Here is a 22399-nt window from a genome sequence, read left to right as displayed (position 1 = left end):
ACTCCTGGCATCAGGAGAAAATTTATTTTTGAAAAGAAATTTCAGCTTGGCCACTTTGTTTACAGGGCCTCGTGACGAGGTGAGTGGATCCCTGTTCCCGTCTTCCTAGCTCTTACAAGTCCCATCTTGCTGTCATGCCCAGGAAACATGATGTGGAGGAGATCTGTCAAACTCAAACCACGTCTCAGGCTCTCTGTTTGCACTACCATGATGAACTCCCATGAGACCAGATCTCATGCCACTTGTGTCAGGACTGTCTGTTCCAGGCAGCTGGGAAGAAACTGATGGGAAGCCCTCTATGTTTTGGAGATGCCACTTCTCATCCTGGCAAGAGGAGCTAGGCAGAGATGTGGGTGAGTGAGTGAGGGTGAAAAACTTTCCCTTTTGTACGATACATGCTGGGGGGATGGCAGGCACAGAAGGTGACCCTCTTCCCTATGCTTCCCTTACCACCGGGCTGCAGGACACGATGATACATGGAGATGTGTTCAGCTGATGTCCTCCTGCAGCAGATCTCCTCTTGAACCATCCACTGTGGCACGTGTCGGTATCCTCCAAGAAAGAGCAGCCTCAGCTCTGGTGCTTGTTGCTCTCTCCCTGGAAGACTCAGGACACAGGAAGCCCCAGGGAGGAGGTGGGCCTCCAGCAGACAGGAATGACTGTCATTCCCAGATTGGGCAGCGAAGCAATGGGAAGTAAGAAAGGATTAACATAGTCCTTTCAAGCTGTCATGTCACAAAGTGTCACTGGTCCTGCGTTGTCCTCATCGCTAAGATCTTGCTTCAACTTCTCACAGCAACTTTTGTGTTGCCGTTGAGCTGCCCAGTGGCTCTTTCCCATTTCATGTCTATTCTAGCATACAAGAAGACTAGGGTAAATCCCACTCCAGGGATTTACCGTGAATCCTTGCTGGAAAGCAGGTGGGCTGGCAACCAGGGGGTAGAGGCAATCCAGCTCCAGCATTTAAAGCCCCCCTTATAAACAAAAGGATACCAAGATCAAGTCTGAGGGTTTTGTGTAGGCGTGAAAAGGAGTTCAAGGCAGTAGCTAAATTTGGCTAGCGGAAGAGATCTACTTGGTGACTCAGCCTAGGTTTCATTTCATAAACTGAAACAGGTTATTCAACTAACTAAACTAGCATGAAGAACAAAAGATGAGGAATCTTTGCCCATGAACATCTACCATATCTATGCCAACACCCACTGTTGGGGTAGCTCAGGTAACAGTAATCTAGGTGACAACTACCTCCCACCTTTCGTAAGACGAGTCTGCTATTGTTATTGTGGACACACAAGCTGCATTGAAGGTATTAGCGAGCCCTAGAGGAAGGAACAAGCAGGTTCTTCTTGCTCCATGTGAGCTTTCCTGGAGGTAAAGGGCCTTGGGGTGGAAGGACTTGGCATGGCACAGACTTAGCCACCACAAAACCAGGAAAGAAGATTTGACCTTGTTCACACAAGCTTATTCCGTCTTTGTCAGCCTTTTGGTCTGACCAGCAACTTGTTGGAAAATGCACAGGGTCAGATGTCATGTCCCTGTGGGGCTTGGGGAACGGTTTTTAACAAATTGAGAAATGACTCTGTTCAAAGCCTGAGCTGGCTTGAAACGAACAGAGAACTCAAGTAGGTCACTAACACACCCCTGGGTTTCTCATGCTCTCTTCTCAGGCTTTGCTATGCAAAGTGAACTGTGCTTTTCTTGCTCAGACTAAGAATACCTTCCAGGCCAAGTTCCAGGGTCAAGACATGCATCTGGCCTTCTCCATCTATATGAATTCACAGTCTTCAGCACAAATTTGAAACATTGCAAATGTAGAGTATGTTCTGAGAACAGCTTCACGAGCACTGAACATATCATTGCTGTAATTAGGCCTGGTTCCAGCCATTTCATTGCAATTACTATTTAGGCTTAGTTACCAGAGTGGCTTCTCATTATTTCTTTTGTTTCCAGGTTGCTGCTTTGCCATTGAAAAACTAATTGTTTGTTCACTAGTAGCACCAGATGTATTTTCTTTGGATTCCCTTGAGTGTTTCTTGCTTGTGGTCAATAAAAGAAAAGCTGAATCTGACAGTTATATCTTGTCACAACTACTTTTTTGTTTTTTGATTTATCAGCCTCCTGAGATAGGGATGGGCTTTCATTCAGGGACACTGGAGATGACATCCGAAGATCTTTGTTCCTCTTGTGCCTTTAGCTTAAGTCTAAAGGCCTTTCTCCACATTCCTGCTAAACTGTTCCTGCTTGCACCTATTTTTTGCCTCCTGCTCCTCTTGCATTCTTGGTCCTCGAGCCTGTGAACCTTTTCACACCTGCTACAACCCAGGAGAATTCACTCCCAAGGACAGAATGGCCAGTTTGTGCATTCCCATGATCACCAAGGGCTTCCTGTAAAGGAAAATAGTTCAAGGTTTCCGAGGCTCCCTTCTCCCACAGCAAAATTAGCCCCTGGGCAGATGTACAATCAGCACATCTCTATTTATCTTGGCCACAAGCCCTCCACAGCCACTATTGTCTTCTTTGGGAAAGCAGTGAATCACTTTGCAGGCGATTCTGCCCTTATATTATCTGCTTTTCAGGACCCTGTATGTTTAGGTTAGTCCAGGAGAAAATACCGTCCTTTCCTTTCCTTTTTAGCGCAGTCTTTTCTCCATGCTGTCTTGCCTTTTTGGCTGCCATCATAGTTTGCCACATACGTACCTGGTGCTCGTATGCCACGTATGTACCTGGTGTTGGTATGTATAGGCTGTTTCTTATTTGAGAAATGGGCATGACAATTCTTTCATGTCTCATAGGGGCTTTCTGCAGGAAAACACATTAATTATCTTCTGATCATGATGATTATCATATGTGAATACTGCAGGCAAACCTGATAGATTTATGTAGCAAAGCACTATATGAGACTGAGATAGCACTTTAGCCTGGCTAGCTGTGTGATGAGTAACCATTAACAAGTATTCAGTGATCACTTTGACCTGAATTCAGGGGGAGAACTTGCATTTTCCTGCTCCAGTAGGAGAAGCTGCGGTCACCTGGGCACAGGAAATGTCTACTGAGGGTCCGTGGTGTGAGGTCCATGTCCTGCAGGTGCTGAGTTCAGACTCCATCCAGCAGTACCTCTACATCATAGTCAATTGCAATCATTCTTAATCCAGTAAGAGAAATACGTAGGTATGGACTCCTGCATAGATTTATTGGTTTGAGGGGATATCATTGGCAGACATAAAGCAAGGGACGATATATACCTGAAGTTAATGTTGACATTTATTGAAACGTAGAGTGCATGTTCACATCTGTTTTGAATGTTTTTTGAGAGCTACCCGGGAAGTCTCCATAAAGGGGAGAGTGAATGTTTTCTAAAGGGTAATAAGTTTTTCTCTTAAACTAATATTCTAAAGGGAGAGAATTAAAGATTCATTTAAAAACTATTTCTTTGCTCCTGGAAGGTGAATTATAGTTTGCACTTAGGCTGTTGCAACCCATCATAATTTGTTTGTGTTTATTTGCATATGTAATTTGGTTAGCTGGCATTGCTTCAGACTTGGTATTACTCATTTTTGATGAGTAAAGAACAATTTAGGTCCCAATCCTTAACATTAGTCTCATAAATTAATTCCATTGGATAAAATCTCGCTCTTGATAATACTGGCAGCAAAACTGTCACTGATATCACTGGAAGCAGGATTTTGTCTGCTATAAACATACACCTAAGTATCCGCACATATGAGTGATCCACAGAGTGCTGGGGGCTCTACTTGCTCTCAGCCAGTGATTCCTATCCTCCAGCAGTGCTGTGGAGATCTTGGGAGACAGAGCCTGCTGAAAAATCAAAAAGTTGGGCAAAAATAGTGAGTTGCTTTTCACCTTCCAAAAGTTGAACAGGTTAAAGGAGTGAAATCTAGGCTGTCCATGCTGTTTGCCCGAGGTGGTTACTCAGGGTCAGTGTTTCCCCTGTGCACTCAGGCAGGGATTGGTCTTTGTTTGTATAGGTCTATCTCACAGCAACAGAGAGAAAGACACTATAAACATGGGAAAAATCTGATATGGAAGAGCTGGCAAGGGAAACTGTTCGTTCTTTTAGGACTAATATGTATGCATGTATATCTCTAATAAATGATATATTACATCTCCTAAAAAACAGTATTAAAAACATATCAGGATTGTGAAGTGAAACATTGGGCTACAGATGGATGGTGTTCCCTGACTGAATAAACATCCTTCGTGGTTGGCTTGGATTTGTTTTATCCCTTTTTCACTCTGACTATTCACTGGGGGTTTCAGGTTTCCTAGGCTCTGCACAGGATCAGTTGTTTTCTCCCTGTGGTCTTCGTGGTATTCTCAGCAGAGCATCTTCATCCTGTGCATACTCACAGCTGCCCGGGTGCACTCTGATTCCTTCTGTTTCCTGAAAAAACTTAGCTATGGAGACTAAAACCAAAAAAGAGGGTCAGCTAACAAGACAAGTCCCTCTGTGGGAACTCAAAGATGTTGTTGTTGTTGAAACTGCTTGGCGCTTCGTGATGTTAATCTTTTCCACCTGATAAGTTAGTCAGATACAGGAGGTCATGGTTAGGTTTTACCAAAAAGAGAAAATGCTTTTTTTTTGGATGTAGGACGAGCTTATTTACACAATACACAAATCCTGACCACAGCTGGAAGCAAACAGCAAGTGACAGTGTCTTTGCATCCAGCTTTCAGCTAGCACTAGCACAAAATGTCTGTCTGTGTTTGTCCTGGGAATATTTCCCAGTTTTGTTTCTCTTTACTCTTTGCTTCCCTGGACTACCACCACCACTCTGCTGCAGACACAAAGCAATAACCGAATAAGCTCTGCATCTTTCCACCTACATTTACTTAGGAATGACACATGCCTGTACTGCCTGTACGTGGGATGGAAGCTCTTCCTCTGGTGCGTTCGTCACCAAAGCTGAGTTTGAAGGATGGTACCTGTGGCCGAACAGCAAGAGGCTGTGCTCAGAAAGGAGATGTTCTCATCTTCAGCCCCAACAGCGCTTGGCTCCTCTGCAAGTTGGTCTTTGGACGCCTGTAGTTGGGATCGCAGAATATGAGGTGCAAGCAGCGGCAGTCTGTGACAAATTTAGATCAGGAGCAATCTGTAACAGCAAGAGTGGCATTCAGTTCTGAACTCGCTGGCAAGAAATGCTCATTGACATTAGTGGGAGCGCAATGGGGGACCAGCTTGCCCACAGTTACTATATTAAATGACCTGCAAATCAAAAGGTCTTGGGTGAAATTTATTATTCTGTATCCATCACATCAGTTTGCAGTGACATTTAGCTCAAGACAAACTCTGAAGAAATTATAAGCATTTCTGAGCTAGTAGGAAGCAGGCAAAGAAAAGCTGCAAAAGAATAAATTAAAATTAGGTATTTTTAAAATGATTTTTAATTCAAACACCTGTGGACAATTTTTATTTGATTCTGCAAAAATAGCCCCCTTTTGCAGAAAGCTTTGTGTGTCACACAGATTTTCCAAAATGAAACAGATACGAGGAAGATTTTATTATGGAGGTTATTTTCACACTTTAAAGGAAAAAAAACTCTCTCCTACTTCTTATCAGTGACCGAGGTCTTTAGCTGACATTACTTCTCAGAGGTCTGTTGTTCTGATGCTGGCGCTTCTCAAGAATATTCCCTCTCCCTTGTATCTCCAGGTATATGTATGTGTTGACCTGTATGTGGCTTCTTCAGTCATCGTTTTATTGTTTCTCTAGTTTGGGAATTAAAATGGAAATCACATTCACTCCTTAATACAGAAAGAAAAATGCACATGTTATTTTAAAGTAGTTGAAGTGGTTAAAATTGCAATCAGCACAAACCGACTTTGGTCCATTTTTAAAAAATAGCAGGCCCCCAATGGCAGCTGAATCACAGACCTTCATACTTGGCTACAGCCTTCCTTTGCATTTTGATGAGATTTCATGGCTCTTTCATTCATTTATGGTACTGTATCAAATTATGCTTTAAGAAAGTTAGAAGTGAAGACAAGAGAGGCTGCCTGTGTAAAAGTATTTTGCATAAACACAGTGCCTTTTAATTTGGGTAATGCCCTAGACTAATAATGCAGTCTAGAAGGAAATAAAATGTTGGTAGATCCTCTGCAAGCTTTTTATTTTTTTTTCTGTCGATAATTATCCTTGCTTCCACACATACGTGCATTTTTCTCCAGCTTTGTCGAGCTGTGTGCTGTAGTACAGTGCAATCATTTTCCATTTTAGGCAGATGAAGGTCTAGGTGTATAGGCCAGTAACTTATTATCTAGTTTCTGAATGTTACATGTATATATCAGGACAAGGCAAAGAGATTTGAATAGTTTCATCAAAATCAATGAGTATTGGTGTACTTTGTGAGCAACACTGGATTTTTTTCCACTCTGAGTCTAGGTAAAATTTCAGAAGTATAAATAAGTAATAACTAAGACTTTCCCTTATAGCTGCAGATTATAATCATGTACGGACTGTGTTGCTCTTTTGACAAATTATGTTTTCTCCAGAACAAGTTGTATAGAAAAATCATGAATTATTTAACTCATATTTCTACAAACAAAAGACATTGAAATTAGGATTTTCTTTTTAGTGGTGGTGTTTTGTTTAAAAGACTGTTTTGTTTGTGATATTCCTCCTTCTCACTCACTTTGATAAGTGTTTTACAATACCCTTCAAAGAAATGGCAACTAAAAGGAGTCTGGGAAAGTAATCAGGGCTGCAAGAGTATTTTTGGAATTTACTTGGCCTGTTTATCACGAGGAGTCAGGGAAACAAAGGACATTTCACTTCCCTGGTCCTCTTCTGCTCGTGTATATTTTGAAACTGCAGATGGAAGAAGTGCTGCTGAGACAGTGCAAAACTCCCGCTGCACACCAGGGCAGTCGCACCGAGTCTGTCCATCCCATGGGAAGACGCAGATGTTCATCTGGGAGGCAGTTCTTGGTCATTTCACCAGAACTGCCATAGGACAGCTCTTCAGGAGGACAGCGAGCTCGCTGGTGGTGACGGCCAGGTTCATGGAGCCTCTAATGCTCGAAGCAGAGCTCTGAGAAGCACGTGTCCCCCTTGAGCCCCCTCCGAAATAACTGGCCAAGTCCACCTATGGAGGGAGGATGGTCAACAGCCAAGCACTGCAGGCAGTGAAAAGAACAAGCTGAAGGTCTCCATTTGCTTTGTAGGGGGGTCAGAGTGCGCTTCAGTGATGAAAAAGGAAGTGTCGCTTGTGGTAGCTCAAAAATAGAGCACTCAGCTTCTTGCACCCTCCCAGCAGACCTAAATGCTGGGCGTATTAAACTTCTTTTTAATACTGTTATATCTATGGCTGAAATCATAATATTTATGCAGGGTAGTTTTTCAAGAAGCACACTGGCTTTTCCCCTTTCATGGAAGTAAGCTGAAGGTCAGATTTACAATGTTTCAAGCTACATTCTGTGCTCATTTACACAGCTGTAATCTTGAGTTATGCCACTGAGGACGAGGAATCGCTCCAGACTTACAGGGATATAACTGACAGAGGAATTTAGCTCTGGGTTGCCAAAGCAAAATAGATAGAGAGAGAGCTGTGAGTGTAAAACTTGGTGTTCTTGAAGTAGCTTTTGTACATTCAAGGGATGCAAGAGCTCAAAGATTTATTAGTAGTGTTTCAGAGCATTATTGAAATTAGGCTTAATTATCTGTGTAATTTGCTGGAACCAGCATTTTAAGCATTTTTGATCAAATAGATGCCATTAATTATAAAAAGAGATGTACCAGGCTGCTTTCAAAAAGTGAAGTAAAAAAAATAAATAAAAAAGAAAGTCCATAATTTCTAAGCTGCCTGTTTCAAAAGGCTTTGAAGGTTGTTGTTGCTTGCTTCCTTCTCCCCGCTTCACAAACACTCTGTTTGCAGCTTATTCATATGGAAGAAAGTTCACATCATCCCAGAGGGTCATTCCAGCAAGCAGGGAAAGGAAGCTGAACCCTGTTCCCAGGCTCGCTGAGTTTTGCCATCCCTCTCTCTTCTGTCCTTGCTGCGGCCACATAAACAGGGGCTGGAAGGCGCCTTGACCTTCCTTGGAGGTGGGAGGAGCAGAAGGCGCAGAGCTGCGAGCAGTAACCAACCCACCCGCTGCTTTGCGGCCTGCAGGCGGCGGGAGCACAAGGCTCCTCTCGTGCCTCTAACCCGTCCTTTCCATTCAGACCTGCTGTGCAGGTGCCTCTCTGCCACATCCACGAGCTACACGGCTGTTTCTACGCTGTCTGTCTGAGAGCCCTCCATCGAGGTGCCTCCCAGCACCCTTTTTTTTTTTTTTTTTTTTTTTTTGTGGTGAAGACAGCAACCACACCAAGACAAAGCAGACCTTGCTTTCTGCCGATTTCAGTGGAGACAAAACCATTAACGACTCCTTTTGTCATCTACTAAAAAGCAATAGCAATGCTTTCCCCCTTCCACATAGGTATTCTGAGGATGCAGTCATTAATACTTATGAATAGATTGAAGACCTAATGATGAGAGCCACAGAAACACCAATGCATCCAGGTTGTTAACTGTCATTTTGCCAGTCCCCTGCCCAAACAAGCTCTTGTGCACAGGACAGTTGCTGCAGGGCAGCTTTCTACTTTCACCTCTTCTTTGTCTCAGATTTTCTCTTCCTTTCTTCCCCATACACTTTCCACGCAGCACCCCTGTGTAGGTCCCCAGCAATACCAAAGTGGCCAGCATGCCCTTTTGGGGCAGGCAGCGTGAAGGGGATGCCGTTAGTGAAACGTTGCCTGCTGTGGCCGAGCGGCTGCGATCAGGCCTTGCCCATCAGTGCTTAAGCTTTGCTGGAGCGTAGGCAGGCACCTCAGTAAGACCACGACTAATTACCTCTGCATCCCAGCCAGCCCGGCAGTCAGCACTATTCTCACTTGCAGCTTCTGGCTCTGCGGGGCTGATTCAAGAGTAACTAATTAAACACAGGTGCAGGCCAGGAGACTTGTTGGATTAATGCAGTGTCTTCTTTTCAGGCGTTTGTAGCTCATGAAAAAGGAGCAAGTGCCTGATGCTACAAATAATCACAGAGTGCCAGCGATGGAAGTAATTAATCCTTTTTATTCTGGTGTGATAGGCGTCTGCTAGTGCTGTCACTCAGCTATTTCTACTGCCAAAATGTGTCTCAAAGGTGAAAGAACATGGAGTAAGTGAAAGCCTGAATAATATTTTAGAGAATTCTCTGGTGTTTGCTGTTATGGGAACAGATATATTTTCATTTTTGGGGGAAGATTGTCAAGACTTGGTAGTTAAAACTCAAGACCGGACATTCAGACTCCCTGACACATTTTGAGCTCTGTCTCTGACTCACTAAGGCAGCATTAGCAGGCAGTATCTTAAAATTAAAATTCAGGGTGCTTCAAATGACAAATGAAAACAGAAGAGAAACACGAAGATGTAATGTGTGACTCACTGTGGGCTTTGGTTTTATACTCCTTCCTTGGCATCCTCCATGGCCACCATCAGTAACAGGCATCCTGCTCGGATAGACCTTAGGTCAGCGCTAGTGGATTTCTTCCTGACGGTGCAGAAGGTGGAGAACTGGCCATGCAGGTGACTGCGTGTGGGAGGTGGGGTGATGCGGGGGTGTAAGGACCCACAGAAATAGCAGCTACCATTCTGGGGTATTTGTAGGAGGTAACTGAAATAAGGGCCCTTCAAACTAACCTCCAGGCCTCAAATCTCCTTTCCAGCTAAAAATAGGGGAAAATTATGAAAATTTCTGAAATTTCTGCGATCTCTATTGTCATTTACTCACTTGTAACATCCTTACCTCCCAGACAGGAATTTGGGGAATTGTAAGTGATAGTAAAAAGGATAAGGTAAGGATTCTCTAGTAACAGTCCCATGGATTGCAAAGCAAACAGATCAGAAGCATTGAGAGATTTCAGCTTCAGCACAGAAGGAAGAAAACAAAACAAAAGGTATGTGTTTATTTTAAAGACAGTAGCAATTTTGTGCTCTTCTTGTTACTTCATGATGAAAATAGTCCAAAGCTATCAGGAATATTTATAGTGAGAAAATAATCGTGAGTCTAATAAATGGATCAGATAGGACAGGCCATGTTTTATTCAGTGTGGGAACCAAATGCTGCCATATTGTATGGATTTGCTGATCTGAAAGAATTGCACTTGCCCTACAGAATGAAGCTCAAAAACTGAGTGCATCAATATGACCTTTTTTTTTTTTTTTTTTTTTTTTTTAGCGCAGAGAATTTTAAGACAGAAATATTGGCAAGTTTTCTACGGCATTCTGATCAACTTACATAAGTTCAGGAAATCTGCAGTAGTTTATTATTCTGCCACACTTTCCAGTAGCTTTTGTGTTCTTTGTATGACATCTGACTCAGTAGAGTCAAATTGTACCGAATCATTTAAATGCAGGTTAGACTCTGCTATAGAGTTTAATGATTACTTCATATTATGTGAAAAGCAGAGAGCTAGGGTGGTTTTTGACTATTCATTCTCTTTGTGTTGGTTACCTGAGGTTTGATCGGACCATCAAACACCCCACTGTGTAGTGGACTGTTTGCCCTTGTTAGGTGCATAAAAGTTTTTAGAAAAGTTGTTCTGTCCCTATTTTTTTTTTTTACAAGAGGAAAAAGCCTCATTGAACATCTCCTGGCTGTAGGTCCTAGCAGGAGAAAGTTTGAGAAAGAAAAGATGAAGCCCTACGTTAGAGCTCAGCTCATATGGAGGTTGATTGCAGGATGTGTGCATAGCACCATGTGTTGTGCAGGTAGCAAGTATGATTTTATTTTCTGAATGCCACACCACTTAAATTTCCAGGAAACTGCTCTCTGCTGCTGACAGTTGCTGCAGAGGTGATCATAGCACCGAGACAATTTCTGTTCTTGTCTTGTTGTCTTTATTAATTTCCAGTGTGTCATTTCAGCTGAAAATATGCAGTAGCTGTTAACATATTCAGAGGCGTGATGCTGGCTAGATGGCTATTTATGTCACAGTAAATATTTGATTAAGAGGCATCTTATTTTTAGCCAGAGTCACAAAATTATGGAGATTTATAGGCTTGAAATATGGCATCTAACACACAATCATTTGTTACCTTTACTATTTCCTGATTTTTTTTTTTAATTTTCCTTCATAATTCTAACCAGCAAAGTGGTGATTAAGAGAGTGTTCATATTAACTGTTGCACATAAAATGCCAACAGGGAAAAATTGTCAAGGCTGAAATCCCGATCCCATTCTGGTGGGGGGACACTACAGCTGCTGAAGTAATAAACTCAGAAAGGCTGTATGAATATGTGAATGTACAAATGAATCTCAAAGACGTGATTTTTCGTATTCTTGCAATCACTGCTGTAGGAGTACATGACTGACAGCACAAAGGATTTAGATTTACTGTAGAGAAATGTAAATTGATAGCCAGTAGACAGCTATCATTCTTCTTTTATTCTCTGTCTGTATCCCATGTCTTTCTCTGCTGGCATAATCAAAGCTGATATAGTGCATGGTATATCAAGTTATATTTTTTGTAATTTTAAGACAGTTCACAAGATCTGAGGGTATTATTTGGGAAAAGACACAAAGCTCACTGAAATACAGGTTTTCAGTGTGATCTTCTGATCCAATTGTTTTTCTCATAGATTCTTAATACTCAGACTCTATGTCTAGTCTTTAAGCTACTGATGGGTTTAAGATGGGATAAGGACAGTGGAGAAAAGGAGGGAGATTTTCCTTTTAAGCAGAAGAAAATGTGCAAAGCAAGAGATGTTAGTTTCCTCTCCCTCTGCCCTCAACAGAGTCTAAAGCATTTTGCCTCCCCATACGTGTTTCTGAAGAAGTGTGCAGGGCGGGGGTGGACCTACGTGGATGGAAGAGGGAGAAGTATCTGGAACTAGGTAAATAAAAATGTAATGATCATCTGGAAAGACCCAAAGCAACGACCAAGCCTCTTTTTAGCACCACATGGTGTGGTGCACAACTTGTGTCATATGAAAAAGGCTGAAGGAAGGGATCTTTTCCACTGATCCATCTCACTAGGCTCAGCTGTCTCTAATTTAAGGTTTATTGGATCTAAAGAAAATAGACTACATGCTACACTGCAGCTGTTACAATGCAGATGTTCTTGGAAGTCTCTCCTTCCTAAAAATTCTGAAAATGTAAGGGAAAATCTGAACGTTAATGTTACAGATCTTTGACCTCAATACACACATTGAATATTCAGATCCAACTGGATTTAAATGAATGTGAAACTTGGAAGAAGGAAAATAAGTGAAGCACTCCAAGCTCCAGAACTCTGGCAGGGATATACTGAGGATGTTCTGGACAAATCTCAGGGCTATGTGTATCTTTCCATACACTTCAGTGTAGAAACTCCCTAGTATTTCTTACTGAATTAACCAGAATAGTGAAAAGACAAAAATACCACACACGGATTTTGACATCAACCATATTAGATTGAAAAATAGTAGGAGAAACAGGAGTACAAATGAGAAAATAGCAGGAAATGGCATTTCCGGGCAGTGCAGATGCACAGGCTATAAGCCAATAAAGAGGTAGTAAATGGGATGAGCCATAGATTTAGTCTGTGAAATTTGGCAGTACGGTGTCATACTTGGCCCAGAATGCAGTTCAAGGTCCTTCTCCCTCGCCTCTGAAACCCGTCTGGGTGCCTTGCCCTAACTCCCTCTGCAAAGATGGGCAAGGCCCCCCACACACTTCACAAGGCAGTGGGAGAATTTATTCCTTTCCACAGGGAACACTGTGGGGTTGTCAGCAGACAGCAGGGGACTACAAGCCCTTGCCGTGCTCGCAGGCTCTGATATTTGACTTGACCTACAGCTCCCTGCCCCCTTGCCTAACTGCGTTCCCAGGGATGACACCATTGGCTCTGCTTGTTGGATCCAGACCCAGGATTGTGGCCTAAAACCACAATTCCCAACTAAAACATAAGTGTCGGAAGTGTAGTTCCCCACAATAGCCCCTGCCACCCTGCATTGCCTCACCTCAGTCACACAGTGACCATGAGGGTGATGGCAAGATGATTCTCTCCCCTTCATTTTCAAAGTAGAGATCTGCCCACATGCAGGAGCTCCTCTGCTTATATATAGCTAGAGAGACAATTTCAGAGAGGCAGAACTGATTGATTTTTATTTATCTTTAAGCAATTAACTGCGGTACCAAAATTAGGAGCCTGGTTGTGCTAGATTGCCTCTGTAGTTGATAGAGAAAGAGAAGAGCTTCTGAACAGAGATTTAGATCTTCGGTGCCCTTTGGAGTGCCTGTTTCCTGATGTGGGCAGTACCTGATTTCAAAATCTCATCATTTTAAATGTTTCCAGTTAAGAAGTAAGTGTGAACCCAGCACCCCTCAGTGACGAGGAGATGCGAGGGAAGGTAGCGCTGGTTACACAGCCCTGTCAAAATGGGAGCTCCCTGTTTTGTGGCAACTCGTGTAGCTACAACAGACGGAAAAGAGTACGAGTATTTTTGGCTAGAAACTGGGAATAAGGAAGCACGTTGAACCACTACTATTTTTAGTTAGAGTGGTTGTCTGGAATATTCTTTGAGATCAGCCCCAGGTAGAGCCCCAACACTTCTCATGTTGTTTGAATCTTTCAGCTGCGGGCATTTGATGTATTGCTCCTGTCACGGCAGGATTTTTCACCAGAGACTGGCTTTCAGGGGGATTATGGAGAGTATTTTGGGAAAGAATAGAAATTTCTATGTAATTCTTGCAGTGCAGACATAGGAGCTGCCCAAACTGATATTGCCAAATTGTTTTGCATAGGTCACTGAAAAAACTCTGAAATAACTATGCTGACTTGCTCAGATTAGTTTCAAATGCAGAAAGAAAAGACTCAAAATCTTATTACAAAATTCCTAGGCCATCCAGAGGACATACATGCCAAAAGTGCATTTACTGGACTGTTTTCTTATCAGGGTCATTGTGTTTCCTTCAGGTAATCCTTAAAGAAGGGGTTTATTTCTTTCCACTTCTTATTTGTTTCTCTGGCAGGAACGGACCTTTGGGAGCTTCTTAGGACTGAGAGTGTAGCAAAGTCATTCTCTGGAATCTGTGTGATGGGTGTTGGTTAAATATTCCTTGAGAATTTGCTTTTAAAATGCATTTTGGTTACAAAATAAACCTGAATGAGCCATTATACTCTGCTGTGTAATTATGTATTTAGGACACATGCTACATGCAGTTTTAAAAGAAATCTGTATGGAAACAAATTGCATTACATTTGCAATAGCTGAATGCAACTGAACAGCAACACCTCAAGCCTTTCAAAATACTGAAGTCATTTAGACCATTTGCTGGAGCAATTATCTCCCATGCCTCAGATTCCTATTTCATTGCTTTTGCTGAATAGGAGTGGTATAGGTCTCAATACAGCATAAAAGATGTACAGCTCAACTGTACAGGAACACTGCTGTTGATTTACGTTCCTGTATGATGTTCCAGGGTTAATGTGGAGCGGGGATATTAGGTACGAATTGCTGTGGGACTGATCTGAGACAAGGGTGTGCCTATGTGTCTGGCCAAGAGCATGGAATGGTCTCTGCCTTCCTTGTTTTAGGGATTCAAACTACCACCAAAGCAGTGTTGTTCACCACTCATCAAGCCACCCCCATCGCCAGCTCTCACTGCTGTGTTACAATGCAGTGCCGCATATTTTTCCTCTTTAACTGGTACTTGGCAAAACACCAGCGTCTGAGGGGGCTGATCCTTGGAAGTAGCTGTGTGCTGCAGAAATGGCAGCAGAGGCCTGCAAGGAAGCGCGTGCCTGCCTGCCCCGGTGGCGCGGAGCCGTATCAATGTGCTGGCCTGCCCTGAGATAGCAGCTCCTGCACTAAATCAACAAACCCCCTTTCCTGGTGCAGTACGGCTGGAAATGCTAGGAGCCACACATTAGCTTTGGCAGGTATAAACAGAGCTGCAGAAAATGAGCTAAGTGCTTTGAGCGTTTGGGGGCGTGTGGGGGGATGTTGTCTTTCCTTTTCTGGAGTGGAGCACTCCAGAGACTTGTGTTAAACTTGGGACTCCTCAGATCCTCACGCTGGTTCTGCCACTTATTTATTGTTTGGCCTCAGGCTAGTCACTTAACCTCTTGCCGCCCTAATTTCCCCGTCTAGAAAATTATATTTACTTACTTCTCCTGGGGATTGTGCAGGGCTTAATGAATGCCTGTAAGGGATTTGGAGCTCCTCAGATCTGAGATGATAGAGGACTGCAAAGTATTCCTCATGCCCACAAGAAAGCGGGAGCGAGCGCGTGCCCACGTACGTGAGTCTGGAGGCATTCCCGGCCTGTCTGGAAGCGCAACCAGCAGGGGAGGGCGGCACTGCGTGCCTGCAGATGAGCTCCTCTTCCCTGTGGCCTTCTCAGACGTGCAGGAAGGAAGAGGAGGTGAGTGAATGAATGGAGAGGGGGCAGCTAAGCCGAACTGTTTTCTCCCATTGGTCCCCTGGATCTCCGTGTCAGTGTGATAACAGCTGGATCTCCCAGGAAGGTAATGATCTTCCTGGAAACTTCATCTTGCTGCCGGCTATTAGTGAAGCCACACGGCCCCTTGGCTGCCCATTTCTTTAGCAGGAAAAAATGAATCCCTGACCAGAAGAAAAATAAAAAAATAAAAAAAGCACCTCCATATAATTAAGCAGCATTAGAATGAGGCCTGTGCTTTTGCTGATGAACTTCAGTGAAAGCAGATGGTCACAATGGTATTAAAAACTAAAGACTTCAGTCAAGCTTTTAATTGAAAACAATTGGACCCTGCTGGATGGTAATTACCTTGACTGCTTGCAAATAATATCACAGCACTGCTACCTATGAAGGAAGAGCTGAAACTGAGTTAATAAGAACTGCTTGATCTGCATATAATAAACAAGGAGCATCCAAAACTGTTTTCCCTGGTAGCTTTTCCCCTGCAAGGTGCTTTCAAGTGGTTAGCAGCGTGAAAAGGCACAAACAGGGGCAGAAATTGAAAACTGTAAAGCAGTAGCTGGGTTCATAAAATACCTTGAAGAGCCTGTCTTCCCCCCAGCTCCCTTTTAACAGTCGAAATCCCAGGCAGGTCAAAGAAGAACGGCAAAACAAAATAAAGTGACAAAGCTCTAGATTATCTAGTGCTCTTGCTCCTTGAATGGTAATAATAGTGGCGGTCTGTCTTTATCTTGTTTTATCCACTTTGTCCTTATCTTGGCTGATTGACTGAAAGGTCGGGACCTTCTAAATGTTTAGAGGTTTATTTTTTCAGTTAGTAATTGGATTTTAATGATCTTTAACTTAACATGCCTCAATCTCTAACAAAGCAAATGCACCTTGTGGCACATTTTTTTTTTCAGTGGTTCTGTAAGTCATTTGATAATTTTCCCACTCCTCATTCTTTATGCAATGGCCAGATAAGATTTCTAAGACTAGCCCACCTAAACTGTTCCATAAAATCCTTGTAACTGCTGTTTGCTATATATTTGTTGACACACAACATGACATAAATACCACTTTTCACAGTCTTTCTTGATGAGGAAAATGACTTACATGGTTGTGTATTTGTGTCTGGAGAAAAAAAAATCTTGATGTATCTTTCAAACTCACGTCATGACTGTGGATAAAGTGAACTTAATTTAGTTACTCTCCATGCACACAATATTTTTCATGTGGCATACTCTTGGGTATATCTGTTTGTGCCCTTAAAAAGAGGCAAGAAACTCTGCTGCTCTTGAAGACCTTGGAGAGTAGCAGCTGCTGCAATTTTGCAAAATTAATGAGTAACTGTGAGCTGCTAGCAAAAGTGATGCAATGATTTTCCATAACATATCATTTTAGAAGCAATGACTTTACCTGCTCTTTCTTTTCTTATCCAAATATTTGTCTTTTCAAGGCACCAGCCAAGAATTTGTCTTGTCTTGTCTGGCAGGATGATGAAATGGACTTTTGCAATATGTTTCGTCCAAATCTGATGATTTTATGTGTGCGGTTCAACTTTCATTCACTGATCTTGCATGGTTAACACAGATTGAAATCCTGGACTCATGAGCAAGTGGAAAGTTTCACACCGACTTCAGTGTGATTTTGCTTATTTTTACCTAAAAAAACCCCATGTTCTTAGTTTTATTGATGTAACGCTTCTGAAACTTCTGGTAGAGCTCAGCAACAAAATGTATTAATTCACTGAGATATACTTATGTACATCTTCTTAATTAGTTTACACTACTATCTCAGTTGACATATCCTAATTTGTATTCAGGAATTCCTGGATATCTTATCCCAAGTGAGAACCTCACTTTTCCAAAACTTCTGGAGGGAAGGCCAGTGGTTGACGGAGCAGATGTTCATCTCTGACTGCTGGACTTTATGCTCAAGCTGATGCCAGATTTTGAGCAGAATTTTGCTCACAGCTTTTCTAGTAAATACCTTATCCTACTGAAGTTTACAGTGTTTCAAGGAGTCCAGAATTTGATCTTCTTTTGTACATATAGAATAACAACAGCCCAGTCCCTTATTTATCAAAGAATTTTTGATAAATTTGCAACTAGGAAGGCCACTTTTCACAAGTATCTTAAGCTGCTGACTGCAGTGATTTATCAATTTTATAATAGCCACTTACTTTTAGCTCTATGGAGTATGGTCATATATTCTAATTGCTGCTTACAGCTTCGAGTGAGGTGGTATGGAGCATATTATTTTAAAGGTATATGTAAGGCATAAGCTCTATTGATCTATAGTATTCTGAGCGATAAACAGCTGCTGGGTTTGATTAAAGCTGAAGGGAAGCTGAAGCATTTAATCAATCTCAAAAGCTGCTCTGAGTATATTACAAAGCAATTGTGATTATTGCTATTATACGACAAGCTATAGCATAATAAAGGAAGCGACATCATTTTTCTTGGAGGCACTTAGAAGTCTTGTGATGCTTTTTTTCAGCCTTCCCGATGCTGTCACCTTGGGAGCATGGCAAAATGACAGAGTGTGCCAGCTAAGGCAGAGTAATCCTGAAGGGAAAAAGCTAGGAAGAGCTCGGCAAGAGCAGGTCCTCTCAGCTCACAGTGTCTTCCCTTCCCAGCATAGAGCTGTGGCCAGTAGTGAGTGCTTAGGGAAGGTGTACAAGAAACACAGCAAATACATGTTATATATTATGATGCTGTCCAAATTGCAATCCTCCCTGCTTCTGATAATCTCTGCTTTCAGGACATCTGCACTGTAGGATATAACCATGCCTCTTTGTGTCTAATAGCCCTAGATGGTCCTTATTCTTTATTTCCATTACTTTGTTTAATCACTTCTTGAACCTTTTTATAGCCTTGGCCTTCAAAACATCCCATGGCAGTACATTGTACCTTCTGTCACGTAGCTTTGTAAAATAGAACTTTTATTGTTCTTGTTTTTAAACATTTTACTTGATTATATTTCAGCATTTCCTTATTCTTGTGTTACAAAAAGCAGAGAATAGTTGTTCAATGCTGCTCTTTACAGTACAATTCATAACACTGAGATTTCTGCCTCATTGTGTTCATCTGTCCCTGTATTTTCCACAGCTTTGTTCGATTAGTATCTCCCTCTTCCAAAGTTGACCAAAAACCAGGCTCTCATCATCCTTGTCCTCTCTGTCTCCGTCCCTTTCCTCATTCCATTGTGTGCTTTTTGAGAGGGAATAACCAGAATTTTTTATATGGTATTTTAAGATGGGATCTTCTGCATGTCTGTTATGCCTTCCTTTTTTAGGTATTGGATGATCTGTAGTCATTAGACAGGTTAGAGGCAATGTGTTTCATGTAATTCTGAAGACAAGGATACAAGTAAAGGGGATTTTTTTTAAAGTTGAGAAGCTGTGTGAAATGTTGTTGAGTCTAAAACTTGTCTGATGTTGAACTTAAAATATAAAAGTAGAAACTCCATAAACAAGGTAAGACTTTTTCCCTAAAAAATTAATAGGATCTAAAAGCAACAACAAAAAGCTTCCCACTGTCATATCTGCAAGAAAAGATTTACAGCAGTCAAGCCTGAAACCGGGTGGTGTTTACAGAGGCTAACTTTGGCTGCAGGTGCCTAGTGTCAGTTCTCTAAATCATTTCTTCAGTGTTTCTCTGTAGAACACAGAGAAAAACTAATTTCTGTTGGCCATAGTTGAATTACCTCTCAAAATTGGAAAGTGAAAAATAAAACTTAAACGACTCTTCTGAACCTAATTACTCACCTTGGGGAGAAACACCAAAAGTAAATGGAGCCTACATAGTGACAAATGAATTGGGCCATTAGCTATTGGTGTAGATAAAGTAGAATGGTATTAAAAAGCTATCAGATGCACTTTTTAATTTATGTTAATTTAAAAATGACATTGCTTCTGTATTTTGATTCCTTTTGGGAGAATCCCGAATCCCAAATCCCTGTGGTCAAGGGTGGTTGCTAGTCATTGCAAAATGCTGAATGTGGGCAGAGATTACCTCTTTTGAGATAATTTTTTGAACTAACTTTGAGAAAGTGAGAGTGGATGGCATGCCTCCTGCCTTCTGTTTCACAGCCCATCTCGCTTTCACTTCTGCCTTCAGTGTAGGAAGCCCTCAAAGAGATGATACTGTATGCTTAGCTTTTGCTGAATGAGTCCATACCTGGGTGCCAGCCCTCTCTGGGTTAGCAGGCAAATGCAAAATGTCCCTGGTTTGGTTTCTCTCTTATGACACCTCTTCTGAAACTTTAGAAGATTTGATGCTTCCCATGACTTTCATGTGAAACTCTATGTATCCATGGCTCTAGTGTGCTGGAGGCTGAGACTAGTGCAGTTTTCTTTGTTATGAAAGATTCCTGTTGCAACAGCCTTTAAACCTTCTTTATAGTGGTTTCATATGAGAGTCACAAGTCTTCTGGGAAATTTGTCTAGAGTTTCTCATTATAATGGTATGAGAGTCTTGTGAGTCTTGTGAATGCAGGTTTTTCAGTTAGAATTTGGTAAATAAAATTTCAATTGGGAAATCTTTGGGTCCTTCACAGATGGCTGGGGCTGGAGCACTTGTTCTGTGAGAAGATGCTGAGAGACGTGGACTTGTTCATCCTAGAGAAGAGAAAGCTTTGAGGAGACCTGGCATGCAACCCCTCAATGTCAATGAGGAGACCACTGAGAAGATGGAGCCATGCTCTTCAGAGAGGTGCTTGGTGGGAGAATGAGAGACAATGGCCATGATTCTATAAGTTGAAATAGAAGAAGTTTAGAGTGGATATATGAAGTAACATTTTCACGCTGAGGTTGATCAAGCACTGGAGTAGGTAGCCCATAGAGGCTGTGCAGTCTATACTCTTGGAGGTTGTCAAGACCCAAATGGAGAAACCCTGAGTAATCTGGTCTCGTCTCATATCTGACTTTGAGCAGGAGGTCGAACTAGGGCTCCTGAGGGCCCTTGCAGTCTGAATATTCCTTTGATCCTATGGTGCATTTCCTCAGGAAAAAAAAAAAAAGCAAAAAAAAAACCCAAAAGCAAGTCTTGTAACTGTAGATGAGAGATTTAAATAAGTATTTGCACCAAAGCCAAAATGGCTTGTATTAATATAAAGTTTCTAGATTCCTGGGGATACCTTGATACCCTTCACCTAACTTGAATATCACCAGGTTCCCTGTTTGGAATGGCATTGATGGTTTAAACCACAGAATTAGCTGACAGGCACTTCCTAAGGGAAAAGGAACAATTGCAGTCTGTTCACAATATCCTTGCTTTCTTTAGGATGTAATTTGAAGAGAATTTTGGTTGTGGCAGTGATAGCCTTGTTTTCTTGTGTCTTCCCCTTGGTTATGCCAGTGAAGATTCCAGCCATTTTCAAGAAAGGCTGTTTGTGGCAACAAGGACAAGATTTAGAGAAATTGCAACTGTTAGCAAACCTCACCTAAAACAAGGTGCATGATGCCTTGCATGAGATGAGCCTGACCCTGCACGCTAGACCTCAGCCTTGCTATTGATTCTTGTGGGATCAAAGAAAGTTCTGGTCAATCCAATACTGACTTCTGTTTGTGTTCCTTTCTAAAACTATTTTTTTCCTTTGCTATATATATCTCCACTTTTGTGTTAGTGAAAACATTGGATTGTTCCAGGGAATAGTATGGAAAATATCCTACAGAGTTCTGTGAGCTTTGGCCATCTCTCTGAAATACTACATCAGCCTGGTGTTTGCTTTGGCACATAGCTGTGAAAGATTGGACAGTGTGTGTGTTTATATGCAGAGAGAGAGGGTTCCTGCTCATTGTACCTTTGTGAGACTGCCAGACTGTCTGGCCTGATCTATTCTCCTGTAAGTGAAAAGGTCTCGCAAGTGCTCATTGTGCGCTTGGGCTGGAGCTTGCTACGCGCTCAGCTTGAAAGGAGTTCTGTCAGCTTGAAGAATCAGGTTTCTGCCTGAATATTGTTTACTCTCTATTGTTGCAAGTAACACATAAGATTACTTGTCACTGGAGAAATTTTTCCGTCTTCCCTTTGTTTGCTCTGTGTACCGGGCAAAATTTCATATAGCACATTTTCGTGGTTCTCTCTTACCAGGCAGTCAGTTCCCCTTTGGGGATAGGAGGAAGAGAGAATTGTCCAGAGGATGAGAAGTAGTATATAAAAATCAGTAGTAAGATTCAGTTTTGGGCAAAAGACCTGAACATTGCTTTTGACAAAGGACATATTTGCTTCCTTCAGACTGTTGCGTTCTAAAGAAAGACGCAATCTTTTTTTTTGTCAGAGGGCATTTCTATTCAAAGTAAGATTTCTCTGCTCTGTGTGCCAATTGTCCAGCTTAAAGTTCCTATACCATCCTTTGAGAAGATAAAGGGTGACTCCAGCAGTCTAGCAGAGCTCATTCTTTGTCTGAGCTTTTACTGCAAACTCTCTAGTTGCAAGACCTGGACAGACACTACTCGATTAGTAATTGTGAAGTATTTTGATACTGAACTTGAATCTGAAAAGCAGAACTCTATAGAACTCAAATCTTTTTTTTTTTTTTTTTTTTTTTTTTTCTGAACAAGCAGTGAGTATTTGGCTGGAATTGCCAAGTAACTAGATCTAACCTGTAGCCCATCTGGCCTTGAAGCCTCTCTGTGGTGTATGAATATTTGGAGAAAGATACACATATTGCTGAGATAGATGGTTACAAGTGACCTGCGCTGCTTTTTTGAAGGTGCTGTCTCAGCTTTTGTTTCAGGTGGTGGCTCTGTTATTTCAACCAGGCTCATGCTTAATGATTTTTTTTTTTCCTTTGCTTCACCTGTCAAGTTTTTCTGTCCACTTTAACTGTACAAAATGTATAACCAAGGAGCAGTTTTTTTTTCATTTTGTACTGGGGACATGAAGGAATTAAAGGATTCAAGACTGTAAAGCCTCCATGAATAATTTAGGCTCTTTTTCCAAAGAATATTTGCTCTACTACATATGCGCTGATACTGGCCTCAGAT

Source organism: Tinamus guttatus, unplaced genomic scaffold (genome assembly GCF_059628265.1).
Source record: "Tinamus guttatus ecotype Peru unplaced genomic scaffold, ASM5962826v1 Tinamus_guttatus_pri_ptg000473l, whole genome shotgun sequence".
NCBI lineage: Eukaryota > Metazoa > Chordata > Aves > Tinamiformes > Tinamidae > Tinamus > Tinamus guttatus.
This window is presented reverse-complemented; position numbering follows the sequence as displayed.